Source organism: Chlorocebus sabaeus, chromosome 20 (genome assembly GCF_047675955.1).
Source record: "Chlorocebus sabaeus isolate Y175 chromosome 20, mChlSab1.0.hap1, whole genome shotgun sequence".
NCBI classification, from domain to species: domain Eukaryota; kingdom Metazoa; phylum Chordata; class Mammalia; order Primates; family Cercopithecidae; genus Chlorocebus; species Chlorocebus sabaeus.
The window spans coordinates 15,490,062-15,504,448 of NC_132923.1; the positions used below are offsets into that span (position 1 = coordinate 15,490,062).

General features: G+C 43.9%; 1 non-coding gene across 1 annotated transcript; it reads right to left on the reverse strand.

Moving 5' to 3' along the window:
• Positions 1 to 4,099: 4,099 nt before the first annotated feature.
• TRNAN-GUU (transfer RNA asparagine (anticodon GUU)) lies at positions 4,100 to 4,173 on the reverse strand. Its single transcript has one exon. It is a non-coding gene; the product is annotated as a tRNA-Asn (tRNA).
• Positions 4,174 to 14,387: the final 10,214 nt, after the last annotated feature.

Here is a 14,387-nt window from a genome sequence, read left to right on the forward strand (position 1 = left end):
CTGGGTTCCTAACAGGCCATGGACCAGTACCTGTCTTGTGACCCTGGGGTTTGGGGATCCCTGATTTAAACTATAAACTAAATTTTTCCCAAAGATTGCTTGGGAGAAATTGCACAGGAATGAGCAAAGACAGCTAGTCTGTGAGGCTAGAACCAAGATGGAGTCAGCCGTGTCTGCTTTCTCTTATTGTCAGAATTTTGCAAAAGTAGTTTCAGAGGGACTACCCTGGACACTTGTTAAAAACCTGAGATGGATTTTATTGTATGTACTACAGTAGGCAAGAGAGACCAGCAGAGAACTGAGCTCAACTCCAAATACAGCAAAAAGAGTTGAAGGTGTATAGCCAATCGGCAAGATAAGAAAGTTAGTGGATGGAAAATTACTAAGAGGAACTTGATTAACTATCAAAAGTGGTTGGGAGGACTCTTGCTAAACTAGACTCAACAGTACTCTTTTCTAAAACTGGACTTGGCAGGCCAAGAACTAATAGAGAAAAGGGTTCAGCGGCAACTAAGGTTTGGTCAAAGATGGAGTCCTTGTCAATGCTACATTGAAGCTTCTGCAAGTAAACAAAGACCAACCAAACAAAAAAAAGCAAAGGCTATTTATTCTGAGCTTGCTATAGCAGGGAGTCAGCCACTGTTACTTGTGTTTTGGCAGAGACTTGAAGGCGGTCAGAAGGGTGGGGCAGCTTTTTAAAAAGAAAGACTTCAGGCCGGGTGCGGTGGCTCATGCCTGTAATCCCAGCACTTTGGGAGGCCGAGACGGGAGGATCACAAGGTCAGATGATCGTGACCATCCTGGCTGACAAGGTGAAACCCCGTCTCTACTAAAAAGATAAAAAAATTAGCCAGGAGTGGTGGCAGGCATCTGTAGTCCCAGCTACTCAGGAGGCTGAGGCAGGGGAATGGCATGAACCCAGGAGGCGGAGCTTGTAGTGAGCAGAGATCTCACCACTGTCCTCCAGCCTGGGTGACAGAGTGAGCCTCCGTTTCAAAAAAAAAAAGGCTTCAGGTGTGCTTGGACTGGAGGCTGTCAGCATGGTGAAGTTGTAGCTAGATGAAGAAAATCAAAATATTTTACCCCAGAATATGTGTCTTTGGCATATTTTAAGATGGCTGTCAGAGAGCCAGCAAACAGAAGTAACTCTGCAAAACTATCTTTTGTAGGGGAAATTTACACCTGCAGAGAATCTGCATTAATCCAGCCTTTCCTTGTCAGGACTGAGAAATAAAAATAAGCCCTAGGCCCTACAACCAACTGAACGGACTCCCTCTTGGCTGACAGGACCGCAGAGAAACCTTGAAAAATGTTTCTGGCTGTGACAGGATAGGATGTCGGACATGCCCCCTTAAAACCCCTCCCTCACTAACTGCCATTGTGAGGCAGAACAGCAGAGGGAATTGGAAGTTGGATGAAAGGCAGAACGAGTAAAAGCAGAAACAGAAGCAAGGTGATGGGGTGGGAGAGCAAGAAGCAAGATAAAAGGCAGAAGTTGAGCAGCCAAAACAAAAAGTAAGATTAAAAAAAGCAAGCAAGGCCGGGCGCAGCCTCTCACACCTGTAATCCCAGCAGTTTGGGAGGCCAAGGGAGGCAGATCACCTGAGGTCAGGAGTTTGAGGACCAGCCTGACCGACATGGTGAAACCCCTTTGTCAGGCCTCTGAGCCCAAGCTAAGCCATCATATCCCCAGCGACCTGCACGTGTACATCCACATGACCTGAAGCAACTGAAGATCCACAAAAGTGAAAATAACTTAACTGATGACATTCCACCATTGTGATTTGTTTCTGCCCCACCCTAACAGATCAATGTACTTTGTAATCTCCCCCACCCTTACGTAGGTTCTTTATAATCCCCCAAACCCTTAAGAAGTTTCTTTGTAATTCTCCCCACCCTCGAGAATGTATTTGGTGAGCTTCATCCCATGCCCCCAAAACATTGCTCTTAACCTCACCGCCTATCCCAAAACCTATAAGAACCAATGATAATCCCATCACCCTTTCCTGACTCCTTTTTCGGACTCAGCCCTCCTGCACCCAGGTAAAATAAACAGCCATGTTGCTCACCCAAAGCCTGTTTGGTGATCTCTTCACACGGACACACATGAAACACTCTTCTCTACTAAAAATACAAAAAATTAGCTGGGCATGGCGGTGCACTCCTGTACTCCCAGCTACTCAGGAGGCTGAGACGGGAGAGTTGCTTGAACCCGGAAGGCAGAGGTTGCAGTGAGCCAAGATCGTGCCACTGCACTCCAGACTGGGCAACACAGCAAGAACTTGTCTTTAAAAAAAAAAGGCACGCAAGGACCCCATGGCCAGCAAGATCCAAACCAGTAAAGGGGCAGCTCCTCAGAGATAGGCATGTGGATTAGAGAGAAAATGTATCCTTAAAATGACTTCATATGATAATTAGCTCATTAAGGCTCATACATATGGACTGCATATCAAGCATGTACTTAAAATTATGGGATGGAGGCAACATTCAAGCACACAAGGGCCAAAGTAACCAAGCAACCCACCTATCAATCAAAAGACAAACACTGGCTAAAGATTAGACATCTTTGGCTCGGCGCGGAGGCTCACGCCTGTAATCCCAGCTCTTTGGGAGGCCGAGGTGGGTGGATCACAAGGTCAGGAGATCCAGACCATTCTGGCTAACAAGGTGAAACCCCGTCTCTACTAAAAACACAAAAAAATTAGCCGAGCATTGTAGCAGGCGCCTGTAGTCCCAGCTACTCGGTAGGCTGAGGCAGGAGAATGGCGTGAACCTGGGAGGCGAAGTTTGCAGTGTGCCAAGATCACGCCACTGCACTCCAGCCTGGGTGACAGAGCGAGACTCCGTCTCAAAAAAAAAAAAAAAAAAAAGAATTAGGCTTTTTTTCCCTAAGGGTTAACAAACCAGGCCTTTGGAAAGACTTGCTTCACCACTGTTATCAACCAACACCCTGATACTTTCCCTCCCTTCCGTGGTTTTGACAAAGCAAGCAAGCAGCATTCCCTCCTGATAAGAGACCGCTGACCTAGGAATGATTCTGGCCAGACTACAGAGGATGTGCAGTGAGGGTTTTCATGTCCTCTGCTTCAGCTTTTGATGTCAGAGGGCCGCAAACTCCACTCTCAGATAGCTAATGCCACCATTTTATGAACATGGGCCCCATGGAGAGGCACGAAGCTCAATTGCACATCTTCCCATTTTTTCTCTTATAAATATTCAAATTGGAATATTATTAGGTATTGCTCCCGTGAAAGATACATTTGCAGAATGTACTCAAATTAGAAGCGTTATATAAACACTATAATGTAGCAATGGCGCATCCAGTTCTCTACACCATAGAAATATCTGCGGTGTAGACATTTCCACAATGACCAAAGATATGTGTACAAGAATGGTGGCTTTGTAATTCTTTGTAATTCTTTGTAATTCTAAAACCATGAAACCAACCTCATCCCAAAAACCTTTTTTTTTTTTTTTTTTGAGATGGAGTCTCATTCTGTTGCCCAGGCTGGAGTGTAGTGGTGCGATCTCAGCTCACTGCAGCCTCCACCTCCCAGGCTCAAACGATTCTCCTGCCTCAGCATCCCAAGTAGCTGGGATTACAGGCACATGCCACCACGCCTGGCTAACAAAAACATTTTGAAAAGGGTTAAATAAATCATGCACAAACTGGGGAAAAATACTGTTTTCAAAAATGATAGAGAGGATCACTGTGATGATGAATGATTCCACTGGTCACATTATTGATAGAACAATCAGTAAATCCCGTGACATCCTGGGGATACTACTGGACTCCTATTACTGAAATATGAAAAAATGGAGGCATGTAAATTACTCGTTTAAGCGTATGACGGACTGAATTAGAATTTTATCGCACTAAAAGTGGGTTCCTAGGTCTCTGTTTCAGGATTCCTGAGTTACACAGGTATAAACCCAGGATTTCAGGAGATACCCGGTTAAGAATCCGGTCGGGAAGGTGCCCTGGCCCTTGACATGGATAAGTCACAAATTAGTGGCCTAGGACTCCGGAAAGGTAAAAATCTTGCCCATTCATGTAGTGATTGACAATGCATGAATGCTTTTAAAAGCATTCAACAAGCGTCCCTGGGTGGATTCGAACCACCAACCTTTCAGTTAACAGCCGAACGCGCTAACCGATTGCGCCACAGAGACAGGTACTGTGAGCTCTACTGGGCGCTACAGGAAGGGCGCACTCACTAAACTTTCTCCCTCCCTTCCATCCTCAGAGCCCGCCAGGCAGGACCACTGAGCAAGGCCCTTGGAAAATCGGAAAGATTGGAGCGGTGAGTCGCGCTGGTCACGTTGGACACCTGTGCGTTGGGAGATTCTGGAGCCAGAAGGACAGCCGAATGGCCTTCTCCCGCCCTGCCCCTCGCCTGCTTCAGAAACCCCCAGAAACGCCCCTGTTGCGACCGCCTGGGGGCCCAAGGGGAAGCTGAACCCCGGGTGGCTCCCGGGATGGCTCTTCCCGTTCCTTGTGCCACCTTCACCCAGTGAGGGAGCCTGTGTCCACCCTGCCCAGTCGCTTTCGGGCCCCTGCAGAGCTGCCGCTGCCATCTTTGGATCCTGTGTCCCGCATGGGGGCTCCACCAGGGCAGGGATGGTGGCGAGGGTCGCTCGTGGGTCCCCTCCCGGGGAGCAGGGTCTGCCACTCACCAGGCCGCCCGACTAGGACTTGTCGAATGAATCCATCGTCACCTTTAGTTTTTAGTCCTTTGAAGAGCATTCAGAATGGAAATCATGAGAGATTTTTCCATGGAAAAGTTATTTTTACAAAGCATTTATTTAGTTGACTTCTCGGCACCCCGCGGGGCTGCAAGGGGCAAGGCCTCCAGTGCACTTTCTGCGCAGTGGAGCCGCGGGGACTCACCTGGGCGGTGGTCGGGTCTTGAGGCCTGAGGGCAGGAGCGGGGGGAAGGGAAAAGCAAAAGCAAAAAAAGAAGCCGGGGAGCAGTGGACTGTGGGGAAAAGAAAGAAAGATCAGGCTGTTACTATGTCTATATAGAAAGAAGTAGACATAAGAGACTCCATTTTGTTCTGTATTTGAGATGCTGTTAATCTGTGACCCTACCCCCAACCTTGTCCTTGCAAGAGACATGTGCTGTGGTGACTCAAGGCTTAATGGATTTTGGGCTGTGCAGGATGTGCTTTGTTAAACAAGTGCCTGAAGGCAGCTTGCTGGTTAAAGGTCATCACCATTCTCTTAATCTCAAGTACCCAGGGACGCGTACATGGTCAAAGGTCGCAGGGACCTCTGCCTAGGAAAGCTAGGTATTGTCAAAGGTTTCTCCCCATGTGATAGTCTGAAATAGGGCCTCGTGGGAAGAGAAGGACCTGATCGTCCCCCAGCCCGCCCCGGTGAAGGGTCTGTGCTGAGGAGGACTAGTACAAGAGGAAAGAAGGCCTTTTGGCGGATGTTGGCAGTTAAGATAGAGAAAAGCATTCCTGGGCAATGGAACATCTCTGTGTGAGACCCGATTGTATGCTCTGTTTACTGAGATAGGAGAAAACCGCCTTCCGGCAAAAGGTGGGACTTGCTGGAGCAATGCTGCTAAAAGGTTTATGGAGATGTTTGCATATGCATATCAAGGCACAGTATTTTCCTTTGAACTTATTCATGTCACAGAGATGTTTATCCATATGTCTTACTGCTGATTTTCTCCCTACATTGATCCTATTGTCCTGCCACTCCCTTATCTTTAAGATGATAAAGAAAATTATCAACAAATACTAAGGGAACTCAGAGACCGGTTCCGGCGTGGGTCCTCTGTATGCTGAGCGCCGGTCCCCTGGGCCCACTTTCTCTTTCTCTATACTTTGTCTCTGTGTCTCATTTCTTTTCTCAAGTGTCTCGTTCCACCTAACGAGAAACGCCCACAGGTGTGGAGGGGTAGGCCACCCCTTCAGTGGACCAGACATCCAGACCCCCTGAAAGGCTCGTGCGGAGGCACAGGCGGGATCTTCCGGAGGTGAGAATTGTTTTTTTATTGTAGCAGAATGGGGAGGAATAGAGGGGATAATGGAGATAGAACCTGAAAGATCCCCCAAACACGAGAACCTGTAGCTCCCCAAGCATAAGATGTCGCAGAACTAGACCAAAAACTAGGCTCCTAGGAACCCTAAAATCCTTGGAGGATCATGAACCTCTGTGTTCCTTTTGGAAAAGGACTTGCTTCCATTGTTTGTTCAATTATTGGTGTTTGTTGAATAAATAAGACTATTTTCATGTGTCTTTGAAATTACTTTGGCTCTATTATTTTATGGTTACAAATAATGCTGCAGTGATCATTCTTGTACACTTCTCATTGGCCTTTTGTGTATTTCTATAGGATAGAGGCCTGGAGAGCAGTTGTTAAGTGATCTGCCTGCCTTGGCCTCTCAAAGTGCTGGGATTACAGGCGTGAGCCACCGCACCCAGCGATTGCATGGTTTTTTTAAATATCATTCTATTTTCTTTCCTTATTTGGCTTCTTAGGTGTAACTCTTTCTTTTGTTATGTCAGTGATGGGTTTAGGGTTTCTAGAATACATCTTTATCCGTCTGCCATCAAGTGACATTATACCTCCCCTTCTGGCCTTCATGCTAGTGTTGTCATGTAATTTGATTTTGGACATGTTATAAACCCCAACATCCAAGTACGTATATAGCAATTTTCAGTCGTCTCCATTTCTTTGTGTAGGTTCAGATTTCTGTCTAGTATCCTTATCCTTACGCCTGGAGGGATTCCTTTAACATTTCTTGTAGTGTGGTTCGGTGAATTCTGTCATTTTTTGTATGTCTTTAAATGTTCTGATTTCAGTCATAATTTTGAAAGATATTTCAATTTGGCATAGAATTCTAGAATAACTTTTTTTCCTCTCAGTACTTTAGGATTTTGCCACTTTGACGCTTTGTCATTGATATATCTTTACTGTTTTTGTAAAACTGGCATAAAGTGGGCTTCCTGTACTTGTTATGTAATTTTTGGATTGTGTATTTAAATTAAAAATATTAAACTAAAATGGACTGGGCGAGGTGGTTCATGCCTGTAATCCCAGCACTTTGGGAAGGGGAGGCAGAGGATCGCTGGAGACCCAGAGTTGGAGACCACCCTGGACAAGATAGGAAGACCGTGTGTCTGTGTGTGTGTATTATATGTATGTGTGTATATATAAGTCCTAGATTCACCTTAAGTTTCACCAACAGTGCGCTTAAAGTAAAATGTGCCCAACCTGAGGCCCAAACCTACATGCTGAAGCGCAGTTTGTGTTTGTGAGACAATCTCAACAGCATTTGCTTTTCACAGCATAGTGTTTTTCCTGTTTTCCTGACACGTGAATGTCTTCAGTGCAAAACCTGTCAGAAATCATTTCCTTTGCTAAAAAATTTTAAAATACTCCTACTTCAAGTGTGGGGAAAAGAAAGAGATCAGACTGTTACTGTGTCTGTGCAGAAAGAAGTAGACATAAGAGACTCCATTTTGTTCTGTACTAAGAAAAATTCTTCTGCCTTAAGATGCTGCTAATCTGTAACCCTACCCCCAACCCTGTCCTTGCAGAGACAAGGACTGTGCTGTGTTTACTCAAGGTTTAATGGATTTGGGGCTATGCAGGAAGTGCTTTGTTACACAAGTGCCTGAAGGCATTATGCTTGTTAAAAGTCATCACCATTCTCTTAATCTCAAGTACCCAGGGACACAAACACTGTGGAAAGCCGCAGGGACCTCTGCCTAGGAAAGCCAGGTATTGTCCAAATACCTCTGGTTTCTCCTCCTGTGATAGTCTGAAATATGGCCTTGTGGGAAGGGAAAGATCTGATGGTTCCCCAGCCCGACACCGGTAAAGGGTCTGTGCTGAGGAGGATTAGTAAAAGAGGAAGGCCTCTTGGCAGTTGAGATAGAGGAAGGCATCTGTCTCCTGCCTGTCCCTGGGCAATGGAATGTCTCGGTTAAAACCCAATTGTACTATTTACTGAGATAGGAGAGAACCGCCTTAGGGCTGAAGGTTGGACGTGCTAGCGGCAATCCTGCTCTTTAAGCACTGAAAATGTTTATGGAGATATTTGCATATATGCATGTTAAAGCACAGCACTTCCTTAAACGTATTCTTGTCACAGAGATCTTTATTCATATGTCTCTCTGCTGACCTTCTCCCTACTATGACTTTATTGTCCTGCCACTTCCCCTTTTCCAGATGGAAAAGATAATGATCAATAGATACTGAAGGAACTCAGAGACCAGTGCCGGTGCTGAGCGCGTGTCCGCTGGGCCCACTTTTTCTTTCTCTATACGTTGTCTCTGTGTCTCATTTCTTTTCTCAAGTCTCTCGTTCCACCTGACGAGAAACGTCTGCAGGTGTGGAGGGGCAGGCCACCCTTCATCTGGTGCCAAACGTGGGTGCTTTTCTCTAGGTTGAAGGTACGCTCCAGCGTGGTCATTGAGGACAAGTCGACCAGAGACTCCCGAGTACGTCTACAGTCAGCCTTGCGGTAAGCTTGTGCGCTCGGAAGAACCCAGGGGAACAATGGGGCAAACTAAAAGTAAATATGCCTCTTATCGCAGCTTTATTAAAATTATTTTAAAAAGAGGGGGAGTTAGAGTCTCTACAAAAAATCTAACTACGCTGTTTCAAACAATAGAACAATTTTGCCCATGGTTTCCAGAACAGGGAACCTTAGATCTAAAAGACTGGGAAAAAATTGGCAAAGAATTAAAACAAGCAAGTAGGGAAGGTAAAATCATCCCACTTACAGTATGGAACGATTGGGTCATTATTAAAGTAGCTTTAGAACCGTTTCAAACAGAAGAAGATAGCGTTTCAGTTTCTGATGTCCCTGAAAGCTGTGTAATAGATTGTGAAAAAGAGGCAGGGATAGAATCCCGGAAAGGAATGGAAAGTTCACATTGTAAATATGTAGCAGAGCCAGTAATGGCTCGGTCAACACAAAATGTTAACAATAATCAATTACAGGAGGTGATATATCCAGAAACATTAAAATTAGGAAAAGGTCCAGAATTACCAGAGCCGTCAGAGTCTAAGACACGACATCAGCCGGTAGAAAATAAGACCCAGCCGCCAGTAGCCTATCAATACTGGCCGCCAGCCGGACTTAAGTATCCGCTGCCCCCAGAAAGTCAGTATGGACAGCCAGAAATGTTTCCAGCGCCACAGGGCAGGGCGCTGTATCCTCAGCCGCCCACTATGAGACTTAATCCTACAGCACCACCTATTGGACAGGGTGGTGCATTATATAAAATTATTGATAAGGCAAGGAAACAAGGAGATATTCAGGCGTGGCCAGTCCCAGCAATATTAGAATCAAGACCACCTGGAGAAGGGGCCCAAGAGGGAGAGCCTCCCACAGCTGAGGCCAGATATGAGTCCTTTTCTATAAAAATGCTAAAAGATATCAAAAAGGGAGTAAAACAGTACGGACCCAACTCTCCTTACGTAAGAACATTATTAGATTCCATTGCTCATGGACATAGACTCATTCCTTATGATTGGGAGATTCTGGCAAAATCCTCACTCTCACCCTCTCAATTTTTACAATTTAAGACTTGGTGGATTGATGGGGCACAAGAACAGGTCCGAAGAAACAGGACTGCCAGTCCTCCAGTTAACATAGACGTAGATCAACTATTAGGAACAGGTCAAAATTGGAGCACTGCTAGTCAACAAGTAATATTGCAAAATGAGACCATTGAGCAAATTAGGGCTGTCTGCCTTAGGGCCTGGGAGAAAATCCAAGACCCAGGAACCGCCTGCCCCTCATTCAATACAATAAGACAAGGCTCTAAAGAGCCCTACCCTGATTTTGTGGCAAGGCTTCAAGATGCTGCTCAAAAGTCAGTTGCGGATGAGAATGCCCGTAAAGTTGTAGTGGAGTTGATGGCATATGAAAACGCCAATCCTGAGTGTCAATCAGCCATTAAGCCATTAAAAGGAAGAGTCCTGGCAGGATCAGATGTAATCTCAGAGTACATAAAAGCCTGTGATGGAATTGGAGGAGCTATGCATAAAGCTATGCTTATGGCTCAAGCAATCACAGGAGTTGCTTTAGGAGGACAAGTTAGAACATTTTGGGGAAAATGTTATGATTGTGGTCAAATTGGTCATCTAAAAAAGAATTGCCCAGTCTCAAATAAACAAAATATAACTATTCAAGCTACAACAACAACAGATAAACAGCCACCTGGCCTATGTCCAAGATGTAAAAAAGGAAAACATTGGGCTAATCAATGTCGCTCTAAATTTGACAAAAATGGGCAACCACTGTTGGGAAACCAGAGGAGGGGCCAGCCTCAGGCCCCGCAACAAACTGGGGCATTCCCAGTTCAGCCCTTTTTTCCTCTGGGTTTTCAGGGACAACAACCCCTACTGTCACAAGTGCCTCAGGGAATAAGCCATTTACCACAATACAGCAATTGTCCCCTCTCACAAGCGGCAGTGCAGCAGTAGATTCATGTACAATACAAGCAGTCTCTCTGCTTCCGGGGGAGCCCCCACAAAAAATCCCCACAGGAGTATACGGCCCACTGCCTGAGGGGACTGTAGGACTAATCTCAGGAAGATCAAGTTTAAATCTAAAAGGGGTTCAAATTCATACTGGTGTGGTTGATTCAGACTATAAAGGTGAAATTCAATTGGTTATTAGTTCCTTAATTCCTTGGAGTGCCAGTCCAGGAGAGAGGATTGCTCAACTATTACTCCTGCCTTATATTAAAGTTGGAAACAGTGAGATAAAAAGAACAGGAGGGTTCAGAAGCACTGCTCCGGCAGGAAAGGTTGCATATTGGGCTAGTCAGGTCTCTGAGAGCAGACCTGTGTGTAAGGCCATTATTCAAGGAAAACAGTTTGAAGGGTTGGTAGACACTGGAGCAGATGTCTCTGTCATTGCTTTAAATCAGTGGCCAAAAACTTGGCCTAAACAAAAGGCTGTTACAGGACTTGGCGTAGGCACAGCTTCAGAAGTGTATCAAAGTACTATGATTTTACATTGTTTAGGGCTAGATAATCAAGAAAGTACTGTTCAGCCAATGATTACTTCAATTCCTGTTAATCTATGGGGTCAAGATTTGTTACAACAAAGGGGGTGAAAAATCATTATGCCTGTTCCATTATACAGCCTCATGAGTCAAAAAATCATGACTAAGATGGGATATATACCAGGAAAAGGACTAGGAAAAAATGAAAATGACATTAAAGTCCCAATTGAGACTGAGGGAAATCAAGAAAGAAAAGGAATAGGGTATCCTTTTTAGGGGCAGCCACTGTAGAGCCTCCTAAGCCCATTCCATTAACTTGGAGAACAGAAAAACTAGTATGGGTAAATCAGTGGCCGCTACCAAAACAAAAACTGGAGGCTTTATATTTATTAGCAAAGGAACAATTAGAAAAGGGACACATTCAGCTTTCATTCTCGCCTTGGAATTCTCCTGTGTTTGTAATTCAGAAAAAATCCAGCAGATGGCAGATGTTAACTGACTTAAGAGCTGTAATTGCCGTAGTTCAACTCGTGGGGCCTCCTCAACCCGGATTGCCCTCCCCCAGCCATGATTCCAAAAGACTAGTCTTTAATTATAATTGATCTGAAGGATTGCTTTTTTACCATTCCTCTGGCAGAGCAGAATTGTGAAAAATTTTCCTTTACTATACCAGCCATAAATAATAAAGAACTAGCCACCAGGTTTCAGTGGAAAGTGTTACCTCAGGGAACGCTTCATAGTCCAACTATTTGTCAGACTTCCCTAGGTCAAGCTCTTCAACCAGTTAGAGACAAATGTTCAGATTGTTACATCATTCACTATATTGATGATATTTTATGTGCTGCAGAAACAAGAGACAAATTAAGTTGACTGTTACACATTTCTGCAAGCAGAGGTTGCCAACGCAGGACTGACAAGAGCATCTGATAAGATTCAAACCTCTACTCCTTTTCATTATTTAGGGATGCAGATAGAAAGTAGAAAAATTAAGCCATAAAAAATAGAAATAAGAAAAGACACATTAAAAGCATTAAATGACTTTCAAAAATTGCTAGGCGATATTAATTGGATTCGGCCAACTCTAGGCATTCCTACTTATGCCATGTCAAATTTGTTCTCTATCCTAAGAGGAGACCCAGACTTAAATAATAAAAGAATAGTAACCCCGGAGGCACAAAAGAAATTAAATTAGTGGAAGAAAAAATTCAGTCAGCGCAAATAAATACATCCCTTAGCGCCACTCCAACTTTTGATTTTTGCTACTGTACATCCTCCAACAGGCATCATCGTTCAAAATACTGATCTTGTGGAGTGGTCGTTCCTTCCTCACAGTACAATTAAGACTTTTACATTGTACTTGGATCAAATAGCTACATTAATTGGTCAGGCAAGATTACGAATAATAAAATTGTGTGGAAATGACCCAGATAAAATAGTTGTTCCTTTAACCAAGAAACAAGCTAGACAAGCCTTTATCAATTCTGGTGCATGGCAGATTGGTCTTGCTGATTTTGTGGGAATTGTTGATAATTATAGCCCGAAAACAAAAATCTTCCAGGTTTTAAAATTGACTACTTGGATTTTACCTAAAATTACCAGACACGAACCTTTAGAAAATGCTCATTTACTGATGGTTCCAGCAATGGAAAAGCGACTTGCACAGGGCCAAAAGAGCGAGTAATCAAAACTCAATATCAGTCTGCTCAAAGAGCAGACTTGTTTGCAGTCATTACAGTGTTACAAGATTTTAATCAACCTGTTAATATTATATCAGATTCTGCATATGTAGTACAGGCTACAAGGGATGTTGAGACAGCTCTAATTAAATATAGCATGGATGATCAGTTAAACCAGCTGTTAAATTTATTACAACAAACTGTAAGAAGAAGGAATTTTCCATTTTATTTTACTCATATTCAAGCACACACTAATTTACCAGGACCTTTAACTGAAGCAAATGAATAAGCTGACTTACTGGTATCCTCTGCATTCATAAAAGCACAAGAACTTCATGCTTTGACTCACGTAAATGCAGCAGGATTAAAAAACAAATTTGATGTCACATGGAAACAGGCAAAAGATACTGTACAACATTGCACCCAGTGTCAAGTCCTAAACCTGCCCACTCAATACGCAGGAGTTAATCCCAGAGGTCTGTGTCCTAATGCGTTATGGCAAATGGATGTTACACATGTACCTTCATTTGTACATTTGTACATTGAACAAATTATCATGTGTTCATGTAACAGTTGATACTTATTCACATTGCATATAGGCAACCTGCCAGACAGGAGAAAGTAATTCCCATGTTAAAAAACATTTATTATCTTGTTTTGCTGTCATGGGAATTCCAGAAAAAATTAAAACTGACAATGGACCGACCAGGTTATTGTAGTAAAGTTTTCCAAAAATTCTTAATCAGTGGAAAATTACACATACTACAGGAATTCCTTATAATTCCCAAGGACAGGCCATAGTTGAAAGAACGAATAGAACACTCAAAACTCACTTAATTAAACAAAAAGAAGGGGGAGAGACAGTAAGGAGTGTACCGCTCCTCAGATGCAACTTAATCTAACACTCTATACTTTAAATTTTTTAAGCATTTATAGAAATCAGACTACTACTTCTGTAGAACATCTTACTGGTAAAAAGAACAGCCCACATGAAGGGAAACTGATTTGGTGGAAAGACAACAAAAATAAGACGTGGGAAATAGGGAAGGTGGTAACCTGGGGAAGAGGTTTTGCTTGTGTTTCACCAGGAGAAAATCAGCTTTCTGTTTGGATACCCACTAAACATTCAAAGTTCTGCACGTCTACGGAGACAGAAACACCTCAATCAAGCACCATTGACTCGCAAGATGAACAAAGTGGCGATATCAGAAGAATAGATGAAGTCACCATCCACCAAGAAGGCGGAGCCACCAACTTGGGCACAATTAAAGAAACTGACACAGTTAGCTGAAAAAAGCCTAGAGGACACAAAGGTGACACAAACCCCAGAGAATATGCTGCTTGCAGCTTTAATGATTTTATCAAAGGTGGTAAGTCTCCCCATGCCTGCAGGAGCAGCTCCAGCTAAGTATGCTTACTGGGCCTGTGTGCCTTTCCCGCCCCTAATTCGGGCAGTTATGTGGGGAAAAGAAAGAGAGATCAGCCTGTTACTGTGTCTATATAGAAAGAAGTAGACATAAGAGACTCCATTTTGTTATGTATTTGAGATGCTGTAAATCTGTGACCCTACCCCCAACCTTGTCCTTGCAAGAGACATGTGCTGCGGTGACTCAAGGTTTAATGGATTTTGGGCTGTGCAGGATGTGTCTTTGTTAAACAAATGTCTGAAGGCAGCTTGCTGGTTAAAAGTCATCACCATTCTCTTAATTTCAACTACCCAGGGA